General features: G+C 43.3%; 1 long non-coding RNA gene across 1 annotated transcript in view; it reads right to left on the bottom strand.

Annotated features, from left to right (window-relative positions):
- The window catches only part of LOC137202799 (uncharacterized), a 52,615-nt gene that overhangs the window by 6,883 nt on the left and 22,362 nt on the right, over window positions 1-23,370 (bottom strand). The window contains exons 3-4 of the long non-coding RNA XR_010932791.1: window positions 4,011-4,137; window positions 2,158-2,270 (exon numbers count right to left, since the gene is read on the bottom strand). This is a non-coding gene — a long non-coding RNA (uncharacterized lncRNA). The remainder of the gene's footprint in view (window positions 1-2,157; window positions 2,271-4,010; window positions 4,138-23,370) is intronic.

Here is a 23,370-nt window from a genome sequence, read left to right on the forward strand (position 1 = left end):
TTTTTTTCAGATTGAAGTTGCAGGAATTTGAATTTTGAGTTTAAGTATTTCCACGTATTGTTTTATTGTGTTGAAATTATGTTAAAATGAATATCTGTTATAAGTCACATTCCCATATGTGATAGGTTGGTTGGTTGGGTGGTTGATTTTATCCGAGGAGTAGAAATGAAGCAAGTTGATTATTTACAGGACAAGAAACAGAGCAAAACGGAAACCCAACGTCTCTGCTTTTTTTTTTTTTTTTTTTTTTGCGGTACGCGGGCTTCTCACCGTTGTGGCCTCTCCCGTTGCGGAGCACAGGCTCCGGACGTGCAGGCTCAGCGGCCATGGCTCACGGGCCCAGAGGCTCCGCGGCACGTGGGATCTTCGCGGACCGGGGCACAAATCCGTGTCCGCTGCATCTGCAGGCGGACTCTCAACCACTGCACCACGAGGGAAGCCCACGTCTCTGCTTTTGAAAACAATTTCTCTGAACCCGGAATGAGAGGAGAAATATTTTAACATCCACCTTCCCAGCACCACAGCTCACTTTCAGCTGGCTTTACACTGCTATAGTTGCACTCTGTTAAAATATTAAAATTCCTCTTAAAATGTGAGAACTTACCTTAGCGCCTCCTCCTCCTCCTCCCCCAACCCGCCCACTGGCTTCTCCTGCCCTGAGTGGAGCAGGCCTGGGCTCTGGTTGGCAACTCTGCCGGCACCCTAGTGGACATGGTTGATGCCCACCTGGTCCCCCTCACCCTCTGCAATCCCACAGAAAACCTGCCGTTGCTACTCCTGGGAACTGCAGCCTCCACAGGGTACCACGCTGGTTGTTACCTATATTAAATGTCACTTTTTACCTAAATCCCTTTATTATTTCCTCCTGTTTGGGAGTTCAGGTGAATTTAGTTTAGGGCGACTGAGCTAAGCCAGGATTTCAGAGTCAGACCTGGTTCAGATCAGGATCTATCTCCCGCGTTCTAGGCAAACTCTGAATTATAATGTCTTCACCTGTAAAATGGAGACAGTAATATCTAACTCATTGGATTGGAGGGAGTATTAAAGGAGGTGATCTTTCAATGTCCAAACGTCTAAATTTCTGACGTAGAACTTGATTTTCAGTACCAAACCTCCTCCTCACACAGTTCTCCCCATTTCAGTTCATGGCATCACCATCCACATTTGCTTAGGCCCCAAACCAGAAGCCATTCTTGACTCTTTTCTTCCTCTTACTACTAACATCTAAACCCCCAGGAATGGAGTCTACCTTCAAACCACTTTGTACTACCTCCATTGCTATTATTCTAGTTCAGCAGCAGTCCTCAACCTTTTTGGTCTCAGGGTCCCTTCACACTCTTGGAAACTAGTATTGTGGACTCCCAAGACCTTTGTTTATGTGAGTTATATTAATACTTATCATTAGTATTAGAAATCTGAGCTGAAACAATTTAAAATATTTATTTGCCCATTAAAAAATAAGTCCATATCATGTTAATATAAATAATATATTTTTCTAAGTAGACATATCTCCTCACAAAATTTAGAGAGAATAGTGGCATTGCTTTACTTTTTTGCCAATCTCTTTAATGTCTGACTTTAAAAAAAAAAAGGTTGCATTTTCACATCTACTTCTGCGTTCAATCTGCTGCAATATCACATGTCACTACCCTCTGGAAAATTCTTTTATTTATTTATTTTTGGCAGCATTGGGTCTTCATTGCTGCATGCAGGCTTTCTCTGGTTGCGGTGCGCGGGCTTCTCGTTGCGGTGGCTTCTTTTGTTGCAGAGCACGGGCTCTAGGTGCACCGGCTTCAGTAGTTGTGGTGTGTGGGCTCAGTAGTTGTGGCTCAAGGGCTCTAGAACACAGCCTCAGTAGTTGTGGCACATGGGCTTAGTTGCTCCATGGCATGTGGGATATTCCCGGACCAGGGATCGAACCTGTGTCCCCTTCATTGGGGACTGTGCCACCAGGGAAGCCCATCGTCTGGAAAATTCTACTGTATACTCATGAAAGAAGGAGAATAAGAAAGGCAAGTAATGTCTTAGTGTTATTATGAAAATACTTTTGACCCTGCAGACCCACTAGAATGTCTCAGAGGGATCTCCAGGTCTCCCCAGACAACACTTTTTAACATTTAAAAATATGGAGCTATACTTACCATAAACTTCACTTACCATACTTTTTAAGATCAACAGGGGATTCACTGGTGGTCCAGTGGTTGAGAATCTCGCTTCCAATGCTGGGAGCCTGGGTTCGATCCCCAGTCGGGGAACTAAGATCCTATAAGCTGTGTGGCACAGCCAAAAAGAAAAAACGAAAAGATCGACAGTTCAATAGTTTTCAGCATGTTTACAAAGTTGTGCAATAATCACCATTATCTGATTCCAGACATCTTTATCACTCCATTAGCAGTCTTTACCCATTGCCCCTCATACCAGCCCGTGATAACCACTAATCTACTTTCTTTTTCTATGGATTTGCCAATTCTGGGTGCTTGATAAAAGTTAAATTGAACTTTAGTTGGTCTTTTCTGTCTGGCTTCTTTTACTTAGCATAATATTTTCAAAGTTCATATGTAGCATGTATCAGTACTTCATTTGTTCATATAGCTTAATAATATTCCATTACATGAATATACTACATTTTATTTATTCATCAATTGGGTTGTTTCCACTTTTTGGCCATTATCAATAATGTTGCTATGAACATTAATGTGCAAGCTTTTGTGTGGATATGTATTTTCAGTTCTCTTGGGTATATACCAAGGAGTAGAACTGCTAGGTCATAGAGCAGCTCTATGTTTAACTGTTTGAGGAAACACTAAGCTGACAAGACCACACTTTGAGAATCGCTTCCCTAGTCTGAGCTATCCTCACCTACTGCCTGGGCCATTGCCTAATTTCCCTGATCTTGCCTGGTGCCCCTACAGTTTTTACTCCACGCAGATGCCAGAGCCATCCTTTTCAGAGACCACATTAGAGAATATCACTCCATTCTGTAAAACTCTCCAATAGTTCCCCATTCTACATAGAATAAAATCCAAACTCCTCCAGGGCCCAGACATAATCTAGTCCCGGCCTACCTCTCTGACTGCATCTCCTCACCATCTCCAGAACGTGCTTCCTTCTAATCATTCAGATCTCTACCTGAAAGCAACTTCCTTAGAAGGTGTTTACTTATTTGTTTAATTGTTAATTTTCACCACTATATCCAGTTCCTAGAACTGTCACATGGTAGACAGTCAATAAATATTTTGGAATGAGCACATTAATAAAAGGCAAAGGCATCTGGTGTTCCAGTTATCTATTGCTGCATAACAAACTATCCCCAAACTTAGTGATTTAAAACAACTGTTCAATTTGGCTAGGCTCAGCTATGTGATTTTTCTATTGATCTTGCCAGTGGTCACTTGGGTATCTGCAATCAGCTGGCATATTGACTGGGGGCTGGGCTCAGTGGGGCCTCCTTCTCCCTGGCCACATGACCTCTTCATTTGTCTCTACAACAAGGTAATTGGATTTCTTCCACGGCAGCCCAGGGCTCCCAACGGCAAAAAGTGGAAGCTACTGCCCTTTCAAGTCGTAATCTTGGACCTAGCACAGCATCACTTCTGCCATATTCTATTGGTTAATAGTGTCAACAAGGCTAGCCCAGATTCAAGGGACTACATAGGGTCTTCAATACCAGGAGGAGTGTTTCATGGGGTTGGGCGGGCGAACCAGTGAAATTGACAAGCACACCATGCAAAGGCACAGTACATTTAACCTTTCATTATTATGACCATCTGGTAGCTGGAGAGCAAGTAAATCCTCTTAAAAGGGTTTGGCTGTATTGCAAATTACAGTATCTTTCCTAATGTAGAGTTGTATGAATAAGAACAAGAGAAAGCTTATGAATTATTTTGAGTACAGGAGTCTTTGCTGCAATTTGATTGAAAAGAATACACCTAGATATGGAAATATTTTATTAGATTTATTAGATCTTTGTAGCTTTATTTGTTAACATGGAATTCTAAGGGAATCCTTACCCAGGCTGCACAGTACAGTAGTAAAAGACTCTGGAGTCTGGCTACATGGGTCTGAGTCCTGGTCAGATGCTTATTGCTGGTGATCTTGCACAAGTTTCTTAACCTTTTCCAGCTTCAGTCTCCTCATCTGTAAAACAATACCTGCATTATGGGTTTTTGAGAATTAAGTTAGTTATTACCTGTAAAGTACAGGATAATGCCACATAATGCCTGGTAGATAAGCATTTGTTAAATAAAACTCCAATTTCAGGAAAAAAGAATACTGAAATGTTAATTCTAAGAATACCAGCAGTTACGTTAATCAACCAGTAGATAAGTTTGTTTTTTTTTTTAACTCGCCAAAAGGCAATCGCCCTAAATCAAAGTAATCTAAACACTTCCCTCCTCCAGGTTTTCTCCAGTCGTTAACTATTCAAACACAACAAGTGGTCATGACAACTAATCAGATAGCTCTTTTTTAAAATTTGTTTTTGCAATTATTTAATCAGACTTTTTTAAGACTTTGACCTTTATTGCAGTTTCTTTCACCTTCCTTAATAAGTTTTAAAAGGCCTTCAAAAAAAAGACACAGTAATGACTGGCAAGTTAAACATTGGAGAGCATTGCCCATTCAAAGGTTGGATTTGGCTGTGAAGGGCTGGAGGTCACCTACAGCTATGACTGTCATAGTCCCAGCCGGGCTGGTTGGTCCCTAGTCTCCCAGACCCAGGTTAAATTCGGGGCCACTTCAGGAACTTCACATGCAGTTTGATTAGCATAGACTATTCCAGACTCTGCAGCCTCTTTCTTCACATACAAAACATGGAGTCCCCAGGCAAACAGGGGCCGTGAGACTGGAGGTAAACTAGGTTCTCACTAGAGCATTCTAGGATAAATTCCCACACTAAATTACCACTGACAATCTTAGAAACTCTGGATAAGATGGAGTCATTATGAAAAAGATTAAATAAAATATCATCTTATGTTTACATGTCATAGTAGCTTTTTAAAGCGTTTTCAGTCTCATATCATGAACAGCCTTAGGAACGTAGCAAGGGTAATATAATAATTATTGATTCCGTGACAATCAGCATACCAAAGATGACAGGTCATAACAGAAAGTTAATTATAAATAAGTATATCTGTGGATCCTCTGACCTGGCAGCTTATCTGAATGAGTGAACTACAGGAAGAACTGTGTTCTCCCTATATCTTTCCTGCACTTCTTCAGTACATGTACCTGCCAAGTACTGAGCACTGACAATTAAAGCTTTAATTATCTTCTTTTCTTCTCATTTTCATTTTTCATGAAGCTGTAACAATAAAGAGGAAAATGGAAGTCATGCAGAATCTTACCACCTCAAGGCAATTATTTTCATTTCTACATATTTCCTTCCAGACTTTGTCCAGATGTGTGCAGGTTTTTACATAATTATCATCATAGTGCACATGCTTTTTTAAAAAAATTAATTATTTTATTTTTGGCTGAGTTGGGTCTTCATTGTTGCGCACGGGTTTATCTCTAGTTGTGATGAGCAGGGGCTACTCTTCTTTGCAGTGTGCGGGCTTCTCACTGTGGTGGCTTCTCTTGTTGCGGAGCGTGGGCTCTAGGCACGTGGGTTTCAGTAGTTGTGGCACATGGGCTCAGTAGTTGTGGCTCACGGGCTCAGTAGTTGTAGTGCACAGGCGTAGTTGTGGCGCACAGGCTTAGTTGCTCCGCGGCATGTGGGATCTTCCTGGACCAGGCCTTGAACCTGTGTCCCCTGCATTAGCAGGCGGATTCTTAACCACTGCCTCACCAGGGAAGCCCCTGCATGTGCTTTTGAATTTTACATTTTCTCTTTTTATAGCAACACTTGTTCATGTTGTTTCATAATCTTCTCAATTATTATGGCTTTTTATTCCTGTTAGTTGGTGTGTGACAGTTGACTTAGTCATTTAGCCATTGGTAGACATGTAGATTGTTTCCACTGTTTTGGGGTTTTTTCCTACAAAAGTCATAATGAACTTCTGTGTTTTTATACCGTCTTTCTCATTATTTCCATGTGATACATTCCTTAGAAGATTATGGGTTGTGGCAGACTGTATGTTCTAAAGATGGCCACAAAATATCTCCCAACCCCATTGCTCTTCTGCAACGAGAACTTGACACTGTCCTTAGACCTCCACAGGCTCTGTGACTGCTTTGACCATCGAATATGGCAATAGTGCCATAGTGCACCTGTTTCGGGTACAGCCCTTAATTGGCCTAGTAACATCTATTTCCTGCTCCTAATAAGTGCAACTTTCTTGAGATCACCATGCTATGAGAAGCCCAAGCCACATAAAGAAGCTCTGGGGTCTGAAGCCCCAGGTGGACAACAAGAAAAGCCCAGGAGCATCAAGACATCAGACCCATGAGCAAACACGCCACCTCAGAAGTGTAGGGGCAGACCTGACGGCCCCACGTGAAGGCAGGCGGACAGACTGCCCAGGGGAGTCCTCCTCAAACTCCTTACCTGTAAAACTGCATGCAAATAAATGGTTGTATTAAGCCCTACATTTTGTGATAGTTAGCTAGTAATATGTATTTGAAACATAGGTCAAAGATAAAAAAAAATTTTCCTAAATGCTGGCAAAAGCATTTCTAACAGGATCGAAACAGTTTATACCAGAGGTCCCCAACCTTTTCGGCACCAGGGACCAGCTTCACAGAAGAGTCTTTCCACAGACCGTGGGGGGCGGGGGGGTCAGGGCATGGGGATGGTTCAGGCGGCAATGCTCCTCTGAGGCTAAGAGAGCCTCACGTCTTATTCCCCCCACTTTAAGCTCTGCTCATCTTCAAGCAAAACTAATACTTACCATTCACCTACTTTGAATTTAAACACATGATGCTCTTTGAACTCACGTGAAGAAAGGAACCAGAGAGGACGGAGTGTGTGGGGACACCTGCCCAGTACATTAAAGATAAACACATGCTTGAATCATACATTCATTCCAAAACCTATTATGTGTTAGGCATATTGATTCTGCCAGTTAGGACTGAGTATACAGTGACAGAAACTAACTCAGACTGGGCTCAGATGAATGGGAATTTATCAGCACACAGAATTGAGGACTGGTTTCAGGAAAGGCCTAACTCAGGGCTCAAAGAGCGCGAAGAAGAAACAGATTTCTCTGTTGGCTGACTCTTCTCTCCTCTGTGTGCTGGTTCTGTTCTCAGGCTCTGAGTCGCTGGTTGAAGCAGTAGCTCCAGCCTCACAGCCTCTTAGGTTCAAGTGCAACGAAAGGGAGAGAGAGAGAGCTCCAGAGAGCTGCAGCACAAGTCCCGGGATTCAACGGCTGGACCATCTGAGGTCTTGCGCCCATTTCTGAACCAGTTGTGGTGGCCTGGGGATGAGGATGTACTGACTGGCTTAAGCTGGGCCCCAAGTTCTATGCCCGGTGCTGAGTCAGCGTCACTGGGAGCACAGGGACTAGAAGTGGGGGAGGGGGTACTCTGCCCAAGATGTGCTACGAGCGACACATTCTCCCCCCTTGCAGGAATTCTCTGCAGACAGTAGGGCATCACTGAGAGCAGTATTGGTTCACAACCTCATTTGACTAAATACTCAGCTCACCCCCACCCCTCTATTTAATCAATGCCTCCCTCTAAAAGTGTTATCTTTACGCCCGCGGTCCACACTGCTTCAGCCTTCCTTTAATGCGCTGGATGCGAGGATATTTCTAAATATTTGGTCACGTCTCCTTTGAGATGCCACGGACTACCCTTCTCTATAGGAGGAAGCAGCCTCTAGGGGAAGGAAGGAGGCCAACAGATGAAAGGTTACTTCTTTCCTTCCACCCCTAGGAAGATTCATAATTAGAACCTTCCTAGATGTAAAGAAAAAGGGCCAGAGCCAGCTTTCCAAAAGCGGAGGGACAGGTATTTTCCCAAAGGAGGGAGGTGGATCAGACAAGTCAGTAAAGTTCCCGCCCGTTACAGGATCCTCTGATTCACACCCTCTCTCAGAACAGGCAGGGTTTGGTTTTGTTTTCAAGAAGGGGAGAGGGCATTGGCTCCTGACAGGCAGGGAGCAGGGGAGACAAGTCCCTTCGGGAAAGAGGAAGGGGCGGGGCTGGGAGGGTGGCGGGACCCACTGCGCCCACTTCCCAGCTGCAAGCGTCAGGCTGCTGCTTCTCACACCCCGCTTGGATTCTGAGCATTTTCATAAATCCGCAGAATTAGCTCAGATCGTCAGCTTGTACTTGACAGCTTTATTCCTTCAGCTCTTGCAAGGGAAAGTAAATCAAAGCTTGACTGCTCAGAACGTGGCAGGAGCGTGTAATAAAGACGTTCCGCAAGGTGGGGGGCAGGCGTGGGCAGCCTCTCAGGGTCTACCCCAGATCCAGGCCGCCTCCAGGGCACGTCGCAAATTGTAGGAATTACAATTACACCCTCTCCACGGTGGACTATATGAGCAGCCCTCAAGCCGTGTCAACGGAGAAGGAAAGGCTACGCAAGGAGAGGACAGAATGAGAGGGAGATTTTCCAGGTGCAGGGTGCCCTGGCTGGAAAGCCCTGACACGCCAGCCAAACGCTGGAACCCATACAGGCGAAGTGAAGAAAGCAGTACAGCTTACTTCGGGGGGTGGGGGTGGGGCAGGGCAGAGGGTGCTCTGCAGGGGGCGTGGGCGGAACAGCATTTCAGCGCTGAGACTCCCCAAAGCACCAGCAGAGAGCTGGGCCCTCAACACGGGTTCAACTAAAGCACGGTTTCAGCCTTTGTGCTGATGTTGCCTCATTTCACGTTTTATTTCTTATTGATCCACTTGTAGGTCAGAAGCAATGCAAGAGCCACACAAGTTACACAACGCGTATGTTCTAAACAGTCCAGTCTGCCGAGGGCTTTGCAAATAAACCTGCTCTTCCCTGGCCCTTCTGCCTTACAGACCTCAGCCTCTGTGTAAGGATCCAGGATCTCTCAGGTCATATTAAAGCCCAAATTTCATCCTTTATCTGAAACACAGCACTTTGAGAAATGGGAAACATGTAATTTGCAACCTGACAACGCTGAATTTTACCTGAGCCCTGGGATCCTGGAACACGTTGGTGAGGATTAAGAAATCCCCCAACAGTCTTTGCTTAATGCCAAGACCGGTCCTTTCTCATCTGACTTAAGATGCCCCCTGTTCACCTGTGACAAGGCCAGACACAGACCCTCATGATCCCCTTTCTTTGCCTCATAAATGATTAGCTGAACTGCTTGTCCCCATTGATCAATGCAACAAAACACTGTTAACCAAACTTTGGTTAAGCTCTCTCCTTCCTCCAGGCCCTTGAACTTTGGCCCACCCTCAGCTTCTGAGAATAGGCTGACCTCAGGGTCAAACGTTCTCTGATCTACCATCCGCTCGTGCCACTCTTTCATCCCACTTCCCCGAGCCCAGCTCTTTCCAGGCTTGTTTACTCCTCTCTATAACGAGGAAAATTTTTTTGCCTAACTCTGAGATGTTTGCAGATCTATGGTCACAGCCCTCTCTCACAGCAGTAGTTCCTCTCACCCCTTGCAATAATTCTTTTGAATACAAGTATCACCTTACTAAGTCTGGAATATATATGTTTTGGACAAACCAGAAATGAAAGACAACCCATCAGCTTCCTTTATGAGCATATGCTGATAGTAGAAGTTTTTTTTAATAATTGTTTGATTCTTCAGTCTCCTAAATGGGTTTCCAGAGTGCACTGACCATTGTGACCTCTGACAAATAATGAATAGGGTAGATTAGTCTAAGTTAAATGCCTATCATGTGTTAGGCACTGTTGTGTTTACATGTTATCTCATTTAATTTCCCCAGTTTCCAGAAGAGATAGGTACTAATTTTACTTTCTTTTACAAAAGAGGAAACAGGCACAGAGAAGTTAAATAACTTATCCAAGGTCACACAGCCAGTGAATGGCAGAGCTGGGATGCAAAGTCAGGTCGGTCCAAGGCCACAGTTCAGGCATTTAGCCATCATGCCATGGGCTTTCCTGGGGATGACTTCCTGGGATGCTCCTTCTAACAGCTGGCACCCCTGTGGATAGGAAGCATGTGAAAAAAAGAAAGAAAGAAAGAAAAAGAATCCCGACAGCTGTCAGCTGGGAACCGGCTTGGCCTCCACAGCTGGGAACTGGTTTTACACCTACCAATCCTAAACCGTTTCGCAGACTAGCACTGTCTCCTGAGATCACTCTGTGGGGTGAGACAGAGACCACTCTGCAACTGTGCCTTTAGCACAAGCCAAAACAGCTGAGAGAACCACAGAAACGAGCAGACAACCACCCCCCATCCCCTGCCCCCGCCCCCACCCCGCCTTCCTGGTTAACATGGGCAATTACCACTTCTTTACGGGTGACAGCGTTAGCTAGATGCCGTTCCTGTCACCTCTTCGATGAAAATCATTAAGATACTCAATCACCAAATCATTAAGATACCCCCACTTTCTTTTTTTTTTTGATACCCCCACTTTCTGACAGCACCCAATCCGGAGCAATCCTCACTCTGCTGAACGCTTCCCAAAATCATCTAACAGAAACCCCAATCCTATTATAAGCCCTCCCAATTCTCTCTTGTCTAGATGCGGCACCGTTCCACGGTGTTTACAGTCGCCCTTGCTTTGTTTGACTACAGGTGGGAACCTGGCGGGCTGTGCGCCACCTGGTGGTTGTATCATGTAATCGCAGGAGCTTTGGGAAGTTCCTCAAAGCCCACTCCCTTTCCCCTCTCTGCTTTGCAGTCCTCCTCCTTCCCTCTTCTTAACCTCTCCCCCAGCTCTCTTCCCCCATCCCCCAGTGTCCCTCTGGAAAAGGCTTTATTTCCTTTGGGATAGTGTGAATTGTTTAACCATACTGAAGAGGTCTCTCTAACTTAGTTATCTTCAACTCAATTTCACCAGCTGCGGAATCTCAAGCCTCAGCCTTTACAGTCCCTGTGCTTTCTCAATACACCTGAAAAGGGAGGAAGGGGGTCAGCAGAGGCCTCTGTGGGTACAGTTAGGCTCTCTCTATGGGAATAGGAACTCCAGAAGCATCTCTACCACAGCTCCTCTTCCCAAAGTTTGCACCCTTGAAATGAAGGATAAAACTGTTCAGTTAAATTATTCTTCTTACTAATAGTCCCAAACACGAATCACAAAAAGACACACACACACACACACACACACACACACACACACACACACACACACACTCACTCTTGGGACTTCCCTGGTGGCGCAGTGGTTGAGAGTCCGCCTGCCGATGTAGGGGACACGGGTTCGTGCCCCGGTCTGGGAAGATCCCACATGCCGCGGAGCGTCTGGGCCCGTGAGCCATGGCCGCTGAGCCTGCGCGTCCGGAGCCTGTGCTCCACAACGGGAGAGGCCACAACGGTGAGAGGCCCGTGTACCGCAAAAAAAAAAAAAAAAGAATCTGCCTGCAGACGCAGGGCACATGGGTTTGAGCCCTGGTCCGGGAGGATCGCACATGCCACGTAGCAACTAAACCTGTGCGCCACAACTACTGAGCCTGAGCTCTAGAGCCCACGAGCCAAAACTACTGAGCCTGCGTGCCACAACTACTGAGCCCACACGCCTAGAGCCCACGCTCTGCAAAGAGAAGACACCGCAATGAAAAGTCCGCGCACCAGAACGAAGAGTAGCCCCTGCTCGCCGCAACCAGAGAAAGCCGGTGGGCAGCAACAAAGACCCAACGCAGCCATAAAAAAATAAATAAATAATTAAAAAAATAAAAACCTCTGGATTAGTGCAGAATATTGTCTCTAAATTTAAAAGTTTATTTTTGTTGTGACTTTCTTTTATTACCTATAATAAAACATGTCCTACGTAACAACCCATGGCTGTGGCCCAGATGAAATAATGACAGCAGCACATTTCTGGAACTTTTTTTGGTTACATGAATATAAGATGGTGATGTGGAAACTCAAATGGACATGATGATATTACTGCAGCAGGCTAAAGGCGATGACTGCTCTACATGGCAACGCGGTAATGAAAATGGATGGCATCGTCACGTACTAACTTCCGTTATAATTACACCACAGGACGTTTCTTAAATTATGTGATTGGAGCACATTAATACAGTTTTCTATGACACTGCTTTACCTACTTCCTAAAGCAATCCTCTCCTATGGTAAAAATCAATGTGAATTTTTTCAGATTTGTATTTTTTCTAGATATTTTCAGGTTATTTTAGAAAACACAAAACCTGTATTACTTAATGAAATGATAGGTTTTTTTAGTATATGATGTGATATTTTCTAATAGTACTGCAATGACTGACAGTTCATGTCTATACATCACTTTTAAAGTTCCACAAATAATTCACTGAGAAATAAATTCTCATGTAAAAATTAAAATTCAGAAAAATACAGAGTAAATGTTAAAAGTCACCCATCAGTCCCAACCCCTCCCCCAAATCTCACTCCCCTTCCCTACAAAAACCACTATTACCACTTTTGTGTGCTCCCTTCCAGATCTTTTTTTTTGCATTTACACTCACATATACGCACATATTTTGCAGATAACAATAGTAAATGTTTCTTCCATATTGATGCGTTTCAGATACACTATTTAATTCTTGTAGGGGAGGCAATATTTTACCTCTACCCTCTTAGAGTTTTCATCTGGGCATGAGAATTAAATTGACATGAGGCAGATTAACCAGAGAAAAGCATACAAATTTATTTAGTATAAGTTTTATGTGACATGAGAGCCTTCATAAGGAAATAAAGACCCCAAGCAGTGGCAAACCTAAATGCCTTTACACTAGATTGAACAATGACAGGCGATTGTGGAAAAGCAACTAAAGGAAACGGGGAAGCTAAAGAAAGCTAAGAGTTATTTTAACAAGGTCTGTTTGCAAAGAAGTCTCTTGCCCTCAACTTCCCACCCTTGATGATACGGTTGTTGGACGTCTCCCATAGGGCAGTTTATCTCCTGCTTTCAGGAAGAAAAGGGGGCCAGTCAGAGCATCTGCTGTGTACCTTTAGCTCGAAATCATCCTCAAGCCAAAGTGGCCTGTTTTGGGGTGGCATATTTGGCCACCCTTCATCTTCACAACAACCTTTGAGGCTCATACCATCAGTTATCCATTTACAGATAAGGTGCCGGAATCACAGAGGAGGTAGCTGTTCAAGTTGCACCACTGGTGAATAATGAAGCCAGATTTTGAACTCAGGCTCTCTGGGTTCTGTCCCAAACTCTCAATCACGACCCTGTATCGCCTGCCAGTGGCCAGTTCAGTATCACCCCAGATGCTTTTCGGTCTGCTAACCACAGGAGCTGAGTGGGCTACATGCTCGTGCTATGTGGCTCTTCAGTGGTGGCTGATGAGACTGCAATGGTGGTCACCCCGGTAACATTGTGCACCTGAACCTGGGCTGTTGCAAAGCTTTGCTGTGGTCTAAACACAATAGGAACACAGTAGAAAGTGCTAGTAACTTGAAGCAACAACTGCAGTAGATCTAAGCTTTTATGCACTGTCAAAAACTAGGGTGGGTTTCTCCAAACTGCAAGATTTACTTAACTGTCTTTGTCAGTTGGGTAAAATTAAATTTGGGAATATTTCTTCAAAATCACTTTCTTGCCACATTGCTGACCCCCAGTGTGGTTCCCCAAATACTGCTCCAATTTATCAAGAGTGAAAAAGTAGGTTTTTCCTTGGATCTCATTTTACGCTGCTGTCTTTGTTTCATCTATGTAATGAAGATAATCCTGGCCCTATTCCTTCAGAAAATTGAGGATTGTATTGGAGGACATATAAGTGAAAGCACTTTATAAGCTGCAAAGTGCTCCTCATGCCTGTCTCTGACAGTGCCCCATGCCTTCCTCTCTGGGCTGTAAAAGTGGATGAATCAGCTCTTAGCATCAATCATTAAGAAACAATTAATGAAAGTGCTCAGATATGATTAATGCTTTCTAAATAACATTCAACCAACACAGACTCTACCTCCATAACCTCTTGTTACGAATATCTGGTTCAAATGTTATAGTGGTAGAATGTTATTCTTCACCACTAATATAAGCACATTCCCTCCTAGGGAATATAAAGCAATGAAATAAAAACTGCATTAGGTTCCTGGCACTAGTAGGCATTCAAATATCTATTCAAAGAATAAAAAAGAAACACTGGTCCCAGTCCAGCCCTATGAAAAGCTGACCACTGAAATTTATCGCACTTTCCATATGCATCCATTTTTCTCATCTTAAGATGGAGAAAATAAAGTCCGCCATCATCTTTGTCTCTCAGAGGTGTCATGAGATTGAGATCATATATGAAGTACAATATATAAATTTAAGCTATTGCTTTTTTCTTTTCCATTGTGGTTTATTACAAGATATTGAATATAGTTTCCTGTGCTACACAGTAGGTCCTTGTTTATCTATTTTGTATATAGTAGTTTGTATCTGTTAATCCCAAACCCCTAATTTATCCCCCCTCCTTTCTCCTTTGGTAACTATAAGTTTGTTTTCTATGTCTGTGAGTCTGTTTCTGTTTTGTAAATACGTTCATTTGTATCATATTTTAGATTCCACATATAAGTGATATCAAATATTTGTCTTTCTTTGACTTCATTCACATAGTATAATAATCTCGAGGTCCATCCATGTTGCTGCAAATGGTATTATTTCATTCTTTTTTATGGCTGAGTAATATTCCATTGTATCTATGTACCACATCTTCTTTATCCATTCCTCTGTTGATGGACATTTAGGTTGCTTCCATGTCTTGGCAATTGTAAACGGTGTTGCTGTGAACACTGGGGTGCATGTATCTTTTCAAATTAGGGTTTTCTCTGAATATATGCCCAGGAGTGAGATTGCTAGATTATATGGTAACTCTATTTTTAAGTTTTTGAGGAACCTCATACTGTTTTCCATAGTGGCTGCACCAATTTACATTCCCACCAACAGCATAGGAGGGTTCCTTTTCCTAAGATATTATTTATATATGTATTTTCCATTAAGGCCCACATAGGTAAGGTGAGTTATCATCAGTGTGTTACACAGGGCATCGATGGAAATGGGAGCTGGCAGAGCTCAGGTCTTGGAGTTAAGCAGCGGGACCAAGGCCAGGTAGGCAGTAGGTAAGGCAGGGAAGTGTGTGTGGGAAGCCTGAGAAGGAACAGCTGGAGGGAAGCAGCATTCAGAGCTCAGGAGGTCTCACCAAGTGAATGGGAACTAGTCAGTGCTGGGAAGAGGGTAAAAGGCAAAGGACTCATCAAAGGTCGGCCACAGCAGGCAGGAGACTGGCAATCAGTGAGCGCGAGCTAGTCCTGGTACGGGAGTTGGTTGCACTTGCCCTGATTTACCACGTCTGCGTCAGAATTCCATTGAGCTTTGCTCCGTAAGGTTTTGCTGACATGTGGAGCTGAAGGTTGAAGTCAAGAGAGAAGCGGTCACCATCCAATCAGCCCATGTTGCTTGTAGCTGTTGCCATGTTATAGGTGTGTGTTCATGGCCCCATCTGCTGCTAACAGTGAGTCATTCTTGCAAATAAAATAAATATCAATACATTTACATGCATCATATACCTTATACAAATCCTGCGAGTGGTGTTACAAAAAATAACACATTTGGGAAGCAAAACAAATGCTTAGGTTGGCAATTTCTTCACATGATTCTGGTAGTGCTGTTAACCTTGCTGGGAGATATGACTGTTACCTTATTCAAATACTATCTACTAATGTTCACCCACGTTTATTCAGTGTTTGGATATCTGCCATAGACTGTAGTTCTCTGTAATACCACTAAACGTAATATTTATTAATTATTAAATAAATTTGTTTCCTATATCCATAATTGTGAATAAAGAGTAGGAATAATGTTGGCAGTATTTTAAGAAAAACTTATGGTTTCAGGAATTCTTGGGAATTCTGATATCTCATCCCTAAATCCCAAAGATTAATATCTGTCAGGAATTTGGAAACATTAATGTTCTTTGTTGTGTTTGGGGTGGGATTAAGGCTTTGCAAATGTGGAGAAGCAAGACCCTACAAATGGCTGTAGGTTCTAAGTGTAACATGGTGTGAAGTCTAAAGGTGGGAATGGTAGGGTGAGGCGGAGTGTGGTCATTGTTCTTCCATCTATGGAGGGTGGCTTATAATTAGAATATTCTTCCAGGTTAAGTGAAATCTTATGTAGATTAAGATGCTTGTGTAGGTTATATAGGTGATAAATTCACAGGGATGCAGAAGTTTTATTTAATTTCTCCCTGTTACTAGAAATTTTACAGAATCCCAGAAGGTGGGATTGAAAGGGAAAGATGAACTTGATATTTACAGAAAGGTCCTTTGTTAGAAATAAAGATTCATGATCATGGCAGAGCTGATTATATGTGTCCACCAAACCATTTCATTTTCTTTTTGAGCTCAGAGGAAGACTACATTTCCCAGCATCCCTTACATAAAACTTTCTCACGTTCTTTCAGTCTGGCTGTCTCTCCATCTGCGCTGCTGGAAGTGAAGACTTCAAGATGGCAGAAACACGTGATAGGAGAAGCGCCAATCCCTGAATTTGCTGCTTAGAGAACAGCTGTCCCGGAAAATGCTCTGACCAGGAACATCAGCATGAATGAAAAACAAATTGTTATACTGTTCAGCCACTGAGAGCTCAGGGTTTCGTTTGTTACCCGGTATAGCCTAGCCTATCTTAACACTGTGCTGTGATCTTCCTTACTCTTCACTGGAGCGAAGGAACAGCATGTGGGACGTACAGTGTGGTAAGTGACTATAAAATAAGGCACATTCATACTGTAGTCTGTGCGGGACATTACAGGAAAATGCATTCCCCACATGTGGAAATGATGTGTCCCCTGAGACATCAGCAAACAAAACCCACATCTAATGGATTTGGCTACTATCAGTTGAAACAACTCAATAACTAAGAGCTTTTTCCATCAAACCGTGTGCCTCCATCAGTGCTCCTCTGCCCTACTTGTTCATTATGATGTAATAAGTTGCAGTGTATTGTTCTTTGTACCATAGTCTCTTGGGAATGTGGTAGTATAAGACTCCATCTTTGTGCCCTGCCAAAGTTCGCTTTTGGACCAGACCCTGACTGTGAGGTCCCCACCAGCTTTCTGCTTCCCAGGAAGACCTTCTTTAGCAGCCGGCAAGGCTTACCAGCCAAAACTTCTCACACAGCCCAGTTGTCTTTTAAATAGTTTAGAGTAACTTAGGCCTTAAAGTAAGCAGATTTTCAGCAATAGGAAACAGCTGAAAGGGGAAAGCATACTGGACAACATTAGTGCAAGAGAAGGGGGGCCTATAGCCATCACGCAGCACCACTAGGTGTCTTCCTGGGAGTGGAGCCCTGGGAACTGAGAGGGGCTGCATGACTGCCATTTTCTTGACTCGGGGTTTGATTTAGTCTAGAATCTGACTCCTGTCTTGACACCAATAGCACTTACGCAGATAAATGTAAGTGCGACAGTTTATCAAATTTAAATAAAGATCTAAGGTCAGATTCTTACTTAGATTTGGTGTTTCAGGGTTCAAAGAGATAAGATAATCTACTCCAGCAGACAAAGCTACTGGGGACTTGTCAGAACTGGAATAATTCTACAGGCTCTTGAGAGAATGGAGAAGTGAGAATCAGTTACCTTCAAGACTGCATTTAAAAGCATTTATACAAGGGATGTCAGTGACAGCAAAATCATTTGCTGAAACACATTCTGAATCTCTGGCAGTCTCTCAGTTACAAATACTAATTTGTAAAAGTCCCAACTGAATGAATGCTTTAAACAACAGTTTGTTTTTTCCTTTTTTTTTTTTTCCCCCGGTACGCGGGCCTCTCACTGTGGTGGCCTCTCCCGTTGCGGAGCACAGGTTCCAGACGCGCAGGCTCAGCGGCCATGGCTCACGGGCCCAGCCGTTCCGCGGCATGGGGGATCTTAGCGGACCGGGGCACGAACCCGTGTCCCCTGCATCAGCAGGCGGACTCTCAACCAGAGAAGCCTTTTTTTTTTTTTTTCTTCTTCTTAAACCACACTGGAAACGCCCTCCCTCACTTACAGCTCCCCGACCAAGGCAGTTATGAATGAGCTGATGGTGCCTCCTGGTGGCCACCATGGAGAATCACCTGGCACAGGTGCTTCCTTGATTTGTACTGGCCACCTCTTTACTCTTGTACCGATGTGCAGCATTTCTGAAAACCAAAAGTTAAAAAGTTGGATTTATGTGGTCTATATGAACTTATGTGTTATGGGAGTTTTCATTGCTAGAGAACTAAAACGGAAAATCAAATCTTTAATTGTATTTCACACTCTTCAAATATATATTTCTAATACTGGGCACATAGTCTTTAATTTTCTTCTTTTCCTTCACAGCTTGACCAGTGGACATTCAACTGAGACTTAGGAGGTGTTCCTTTGAGAACCATCTCTGTTTCAATTGTTTTCTATTAATGTGGTCTTTATTTTTTAATTTTCTCTGATTTTTTAATTAAAATAAGAGAAAACAGAGTAAGGTATTAAATCATATGGGCTAACTGCCAAAGATGACATCCTGTAAAGTTGGCTGGCAGAAACCTCAAACAAGGGCCCAACTCCAACATTTTGCTGGGTACCGTTGTTTACCATGTAAAAGTGAAGGTTTGAAATGTGCAGTGGTTGAAAATCAGTGACTGTTATATTTTATTTTTCTTTTTGGGGATTCTATCCTGCTTTTTTTTTCTTTAAATGGAGTTAACTGCATTCCAGACAGCTTTTTCTTCCACATGTATACATATCATTTTAAGGAAAATATTTCGTCCTCTTCTGCCTCTTTTTAATTCCCGGTACAGGTGCAAAACCACTGCTAATAGTGGTTGGGAAAAAAAGCCATATAAGTCCTGAATGAAATAAGACTTTCTAAAAACTTAGGAGTGTCGACCTCTAAAGCCTTTCAAGTACCCAGATGTTTCTTTTCATCTTGTCAGAAATTTCCGTGTTCGTTTTCATCCATTTAAAAATCTACCCTGGGGACTTCCCTGGTGGTACAGTAGATAAGACTCCATGCTCCCAATGCAGGGGGCCTGGGCTCGATCCCTGGTCAGGGAACTAGATCCCACATGCATCCTGCAACTAAGAGTTCGCATGCCACAACTAAGGAGCCCACGTGCTGCAACTAAGGAGCCCTGGAGCTGCAGCTAAGGAGCCCGCCTGCTGCAACTAAGACCTGGTACAACCAAATAAATAAATTAAATAAATAAATATTTTTAAAAATCTACCCTGTTTTTCTTAAAGTGTCAACTTTCAAGATAAATAAAAAGCTGATTATATTTTAAATCGTTTTTTGTTTTTTCTATTATTACAATAGAACGGTTTTAAATTTGTTTTTAAACTGCAAACATGAAAGTCTTAAGTGATAGCATGGCTTAAAGAGTCTTTTGTTTGAGGGCCTGGGAACTAAACGTCATCTATTACATCTATTACAATGTTTCTGTATAAAGATATACATATTCTAACTCCTGAAACAATGAACAGATGAGGACTTCCTGTGCTAATTTATAAAAATTCTAGCTGATTTGACTCATGCAGAGATATACTTATTGGCATTTTAAATAATAATAATTATTATAAATATTTATTGAATGTTTTCTGTCTTCTAGGTGCTGCTTTAAGAAGCTTATAAGCATTGACTCATTTAATCCTCATCACGACCCTATGACAGTTACCTCTCGTTATCTTGTTTTATATATAGACAAGGATGCTGAAGCACAGAGAGGTTAAGTCACTTAATCGAGCTCACAGAGCTATTAAGTGGGGGAACAGTTTGCCTTTAGAGCCACTGTACTCTGCTCTTTTACAGAGTTTATTTTGTCACATAGGCAGTTAACTACTGAGATTCATATTCAAGCTCCTTGAAGGGAGGCAGCAAGCCTTACTCATTTTTGTTTCTCCCACAGCGTCCACCCCTAGCAGATTCTCAAAAGAGAGTTGTTGACAACTGAGCTAGTTGGGGATACCGCTCTCTAGTCGTTACTATTGTCCATCATACACAAGGTTTCTGTGTTCTTAATATGCCCCCGAGGGACATACTTTAGCAAATGTGAAAAACCTCAGTGCTGTAAATGTTGATTTAATCCAAAGAGCTGACGAGTAGCTTGGGATGCTGGCCTAGGTGAGTCCTTCTAGCCTCCACAGTTGACTGGGAGGGACACAGCCCACAGCCCTTAGCAGTATGTGACCGAGTCAGGGGGCACCTTATACCCGATGCACCTTCTTTGCTCTGGTCCCACCCATTCAACCTTCATGTCTCTGTTGTAAAACCTTGGGTTCTACCTGCTGATCACTGCCAAATATGGTGAGGCCAGGACACTGTGTGTGATGTGAGCTCTTATGGAAGTCACCTAAGTAAACAGAGAGGGCATAGTTCCTGGGTTTCCCTTTTGAAGTGTTTTGCCACACGATCGGGTGGGAGTAAGGGTGGTGGGAGATGCTTCTGGATGCTGTCTCTAGTGGGTGGGGCCCGCTGTTTCCTCCCCAGCACTGGTACAGACGTTAAAGGCATTATGTGTTGAAGCCAGAAGCTGTCCAAGCAGCTTACTGACGGACAGCAATTTGGGTACAACTGGAGACTATACTGGAAGAAGCAACGAAGAGAGAAGAGAGTGCACAGGACGCGATGCAGATGAAGTCTTAAGCCAGATGGACCTGGATCAGAATCCAGTTTCTTGCCACTGCCAGGCCCAGGTGAATTTATGCAAGTTACTTAAGCTCTTTGGCCTCAGTTTCCCTATGTTGTATTAAAACTGAGATTAGTAATCTAGTTCACAAGGTTGTTAGGAGAAGTAAATGAGATATTGTGAGTAAAGAGCCTGCCATACAGTCACACATGATACATATTGTTTGACTTTCCCCTGAATTCCCTTCCTGTACTTCTGGCATATGAAAAAATGATGAGGTAGAAATAGGCTGAGTCCAGAAGGGGAAAATAGACTAAGCTTTCCTGGACTACATTTTTATATGGATAAAGATTTTTGCAACTGCAAATACAGGCAGCCCTTAGTACCCTTGAGATATTCGTGATATTTTCCTCTGATGTTCTTGTAGCTCCTGAGGATTGCTGTGGGCTGAGGGTGAGAGACTGACTTTGTGAAATGCTGCCCATCCCCCCTCTCAGAATCAGGCAGGACTCTGGTGAGTTTCAGATGTTGCAGAGAAAACTGAACCATAGCACGGATGATATTAAAGTTTGTTTCCATTCTAACAGTCTATGAGTCTAGAACTGAGCATCAGTTTCCTCTTATGGACAGGTTGCTGTGCAGATTAAATGAAATACTTTATGTAAAGGATGTGAAATGTAGAACTCGGGTGATACGGTCATGACTGCATCATCACTATTAACAATGGCTAATTACTGACTGGGACATCTAAATCTGTCTGCTGGAGCCAGGGAAAGTTGGTGAGGATTGCCAGGCTACCTTTTCATCTGTTTAAAATGCATAATTAAAATACAGAGTAGTTTGAACTTGGTGATGAGAAAGCTTTTCTTTCACCCTCCCAATACTCCTTACTGTGTCTGCTTTGTTTTCAGAGGCTGTTAACATGCTGACAGCTACTGAACTGCTGTTTACATTTTGTTACTCCTCTGATCACACACCTACCATGACTCCCAGTTGAAATTCCTAATGGAATCCAAGCCTGGCAATTGAGCTGTCCACCAGCCAGCCCCACCCTATCTTTCTAATTTTCTCTCCCATTTCCTGGAGCCCCTGAACATCCTCTCTAGTCAGACTGGGCTCTTTATTCTCTCCAGAATGAACTTGTAAATTCTGGCCTTTCAGAAATGCTGTGCCTGAAATATCTTTCTCCTTTCTCATCAGCAAGTCTAAATCCTTAAAGGCTAAGGGACTACAGCCTGATCTTTACATGCCCAGCTCTGCCTGAGTTCGTCATCCCAGCCCTGCTGCAAATTATTTATGAGACTTTGAGCACATGACCTACCCTCCCTGCGCCTCCGTCTTTACCTGTAAAACAGAAGTCACAGGAGCGCCCACATTCTAGACCCATTTTGAAGCTTAAAAGACAATTTATGTAAAGCACTTAGAACAGTATCTAGTGGGTAGTATGTAGCCAAGAAATGTGAGCTGCCATTGCTCATGCTGCTTTCCTGGACCTGAGCCTTTTGTGATCGCCCAGTGTCACAATGACTCCTTTTTCTAAGTTCACGTATTGTCTCTGCTACTCCTTTGCCACATATTTTTTCATTCCACAAATATTGGTTGGATGCCTACCATGTGCCACACAATGTTCTCAACGCTGAAAACAAAGCGAAGGCCTTGTTTTCATGGAGCTTGCGTTCTAGTGGGGAGACGGGCAGTGGACGATTAAGTAAGTGAGATGTATGGTAGGTCAGGTGGTAATAAATGCGACAGAAAAAAATTAGGCGAGGGATTGGGAATGATGGTGCGGGCATGGCGTTGTTATTTTATATCGGTTGGTCAAGGAGACTCCTTAGAAAGATCATCTGTGAGCAGAGCATGGAAGGAAGGGAGAGCTTAGATATCTGGGGAAAGAGCGAACAGCAGCTAGTGGGAGGACCAGCAAGAAGGCCAGGTGACCAAATCCTCAGAGGGCAGGTGGGGAGAGGGCTGGGGATGAGAGGAGAGCTCTAGTGGGGGCCTTGAAAGCCAAGAAGGACTTTGGCTTTTCATTAGAAGAAAAGCAGTTTGTACATTTGTGGCTTTTTTTCCCCCTGGGTACTGTCTCTATCAATTAACTCCCATATGCTCAGCTTCTCCCTGTCTATTGTTTTTTTACTTTTCCGCAATGTAAAACAAACTTAGGCGTAGTTATGAATTTAGGAATTTCATCCTCTGGTTTGTATCCCCTCATCTGGAGATTGCGTCCTCTCCTCACCTTCGATTTCCACAGCAAGGTCCTTGAAAAGGTGTGGTCATGTGCTTCCCCGTCTTCCCCGTGGCTCTGCTGAAACGGCCCAGGTCAAGGTCACCATTAGACACTTTCAAACATTTATCTTCCTTGGCCTCTCTGCAGCATTTGAAACTGTTAACTCTCCTTCCCCTTAGTTTCTAGGACACAGCTCTTTCTGACTTTCTTCCCACCTTTCTTTCTTTCCTTTTCCATCCCTGTATCAGTAGGGATGGGTTTGGCTGCTCAGTGATATCAATCAAGAATCCAGGCTCTTTCCTTTGGACATGGTTTAGTGGTACCTCCCTCTGTGGACACAAGGTGGCGCTGAAACCCCTGGTAGGTAATATTTGTACCTACCACCAGGACAGTGTCCCATACATTTCATGCCATTTTACCACTGAGGCCTTTCCTGACTTTCCATGTAAAATGTTACTGTACCTCAACCCATTTTCCCTATTCCCCTTATTCTGCTTTTTCTTCTTAGGGATTATCAATAGCTGACATATGCCTTTATTTCTTTAT

The sequence above is a fragment of the Pseudorca crassidens genome, chromosome 11 (genome assembly GCF_039906515.1).
Source record: "Pseudorca crassidens isolate mPseCra1 chromosome 11, mPseCra1.hap1, whole genome shotgun sequence".
NCBI lineage: Eukaryota > Metazoa > Chordata > Mammalia > Artiodactyla > Delphinidae > Pseudorca > Pseudorca crassidens.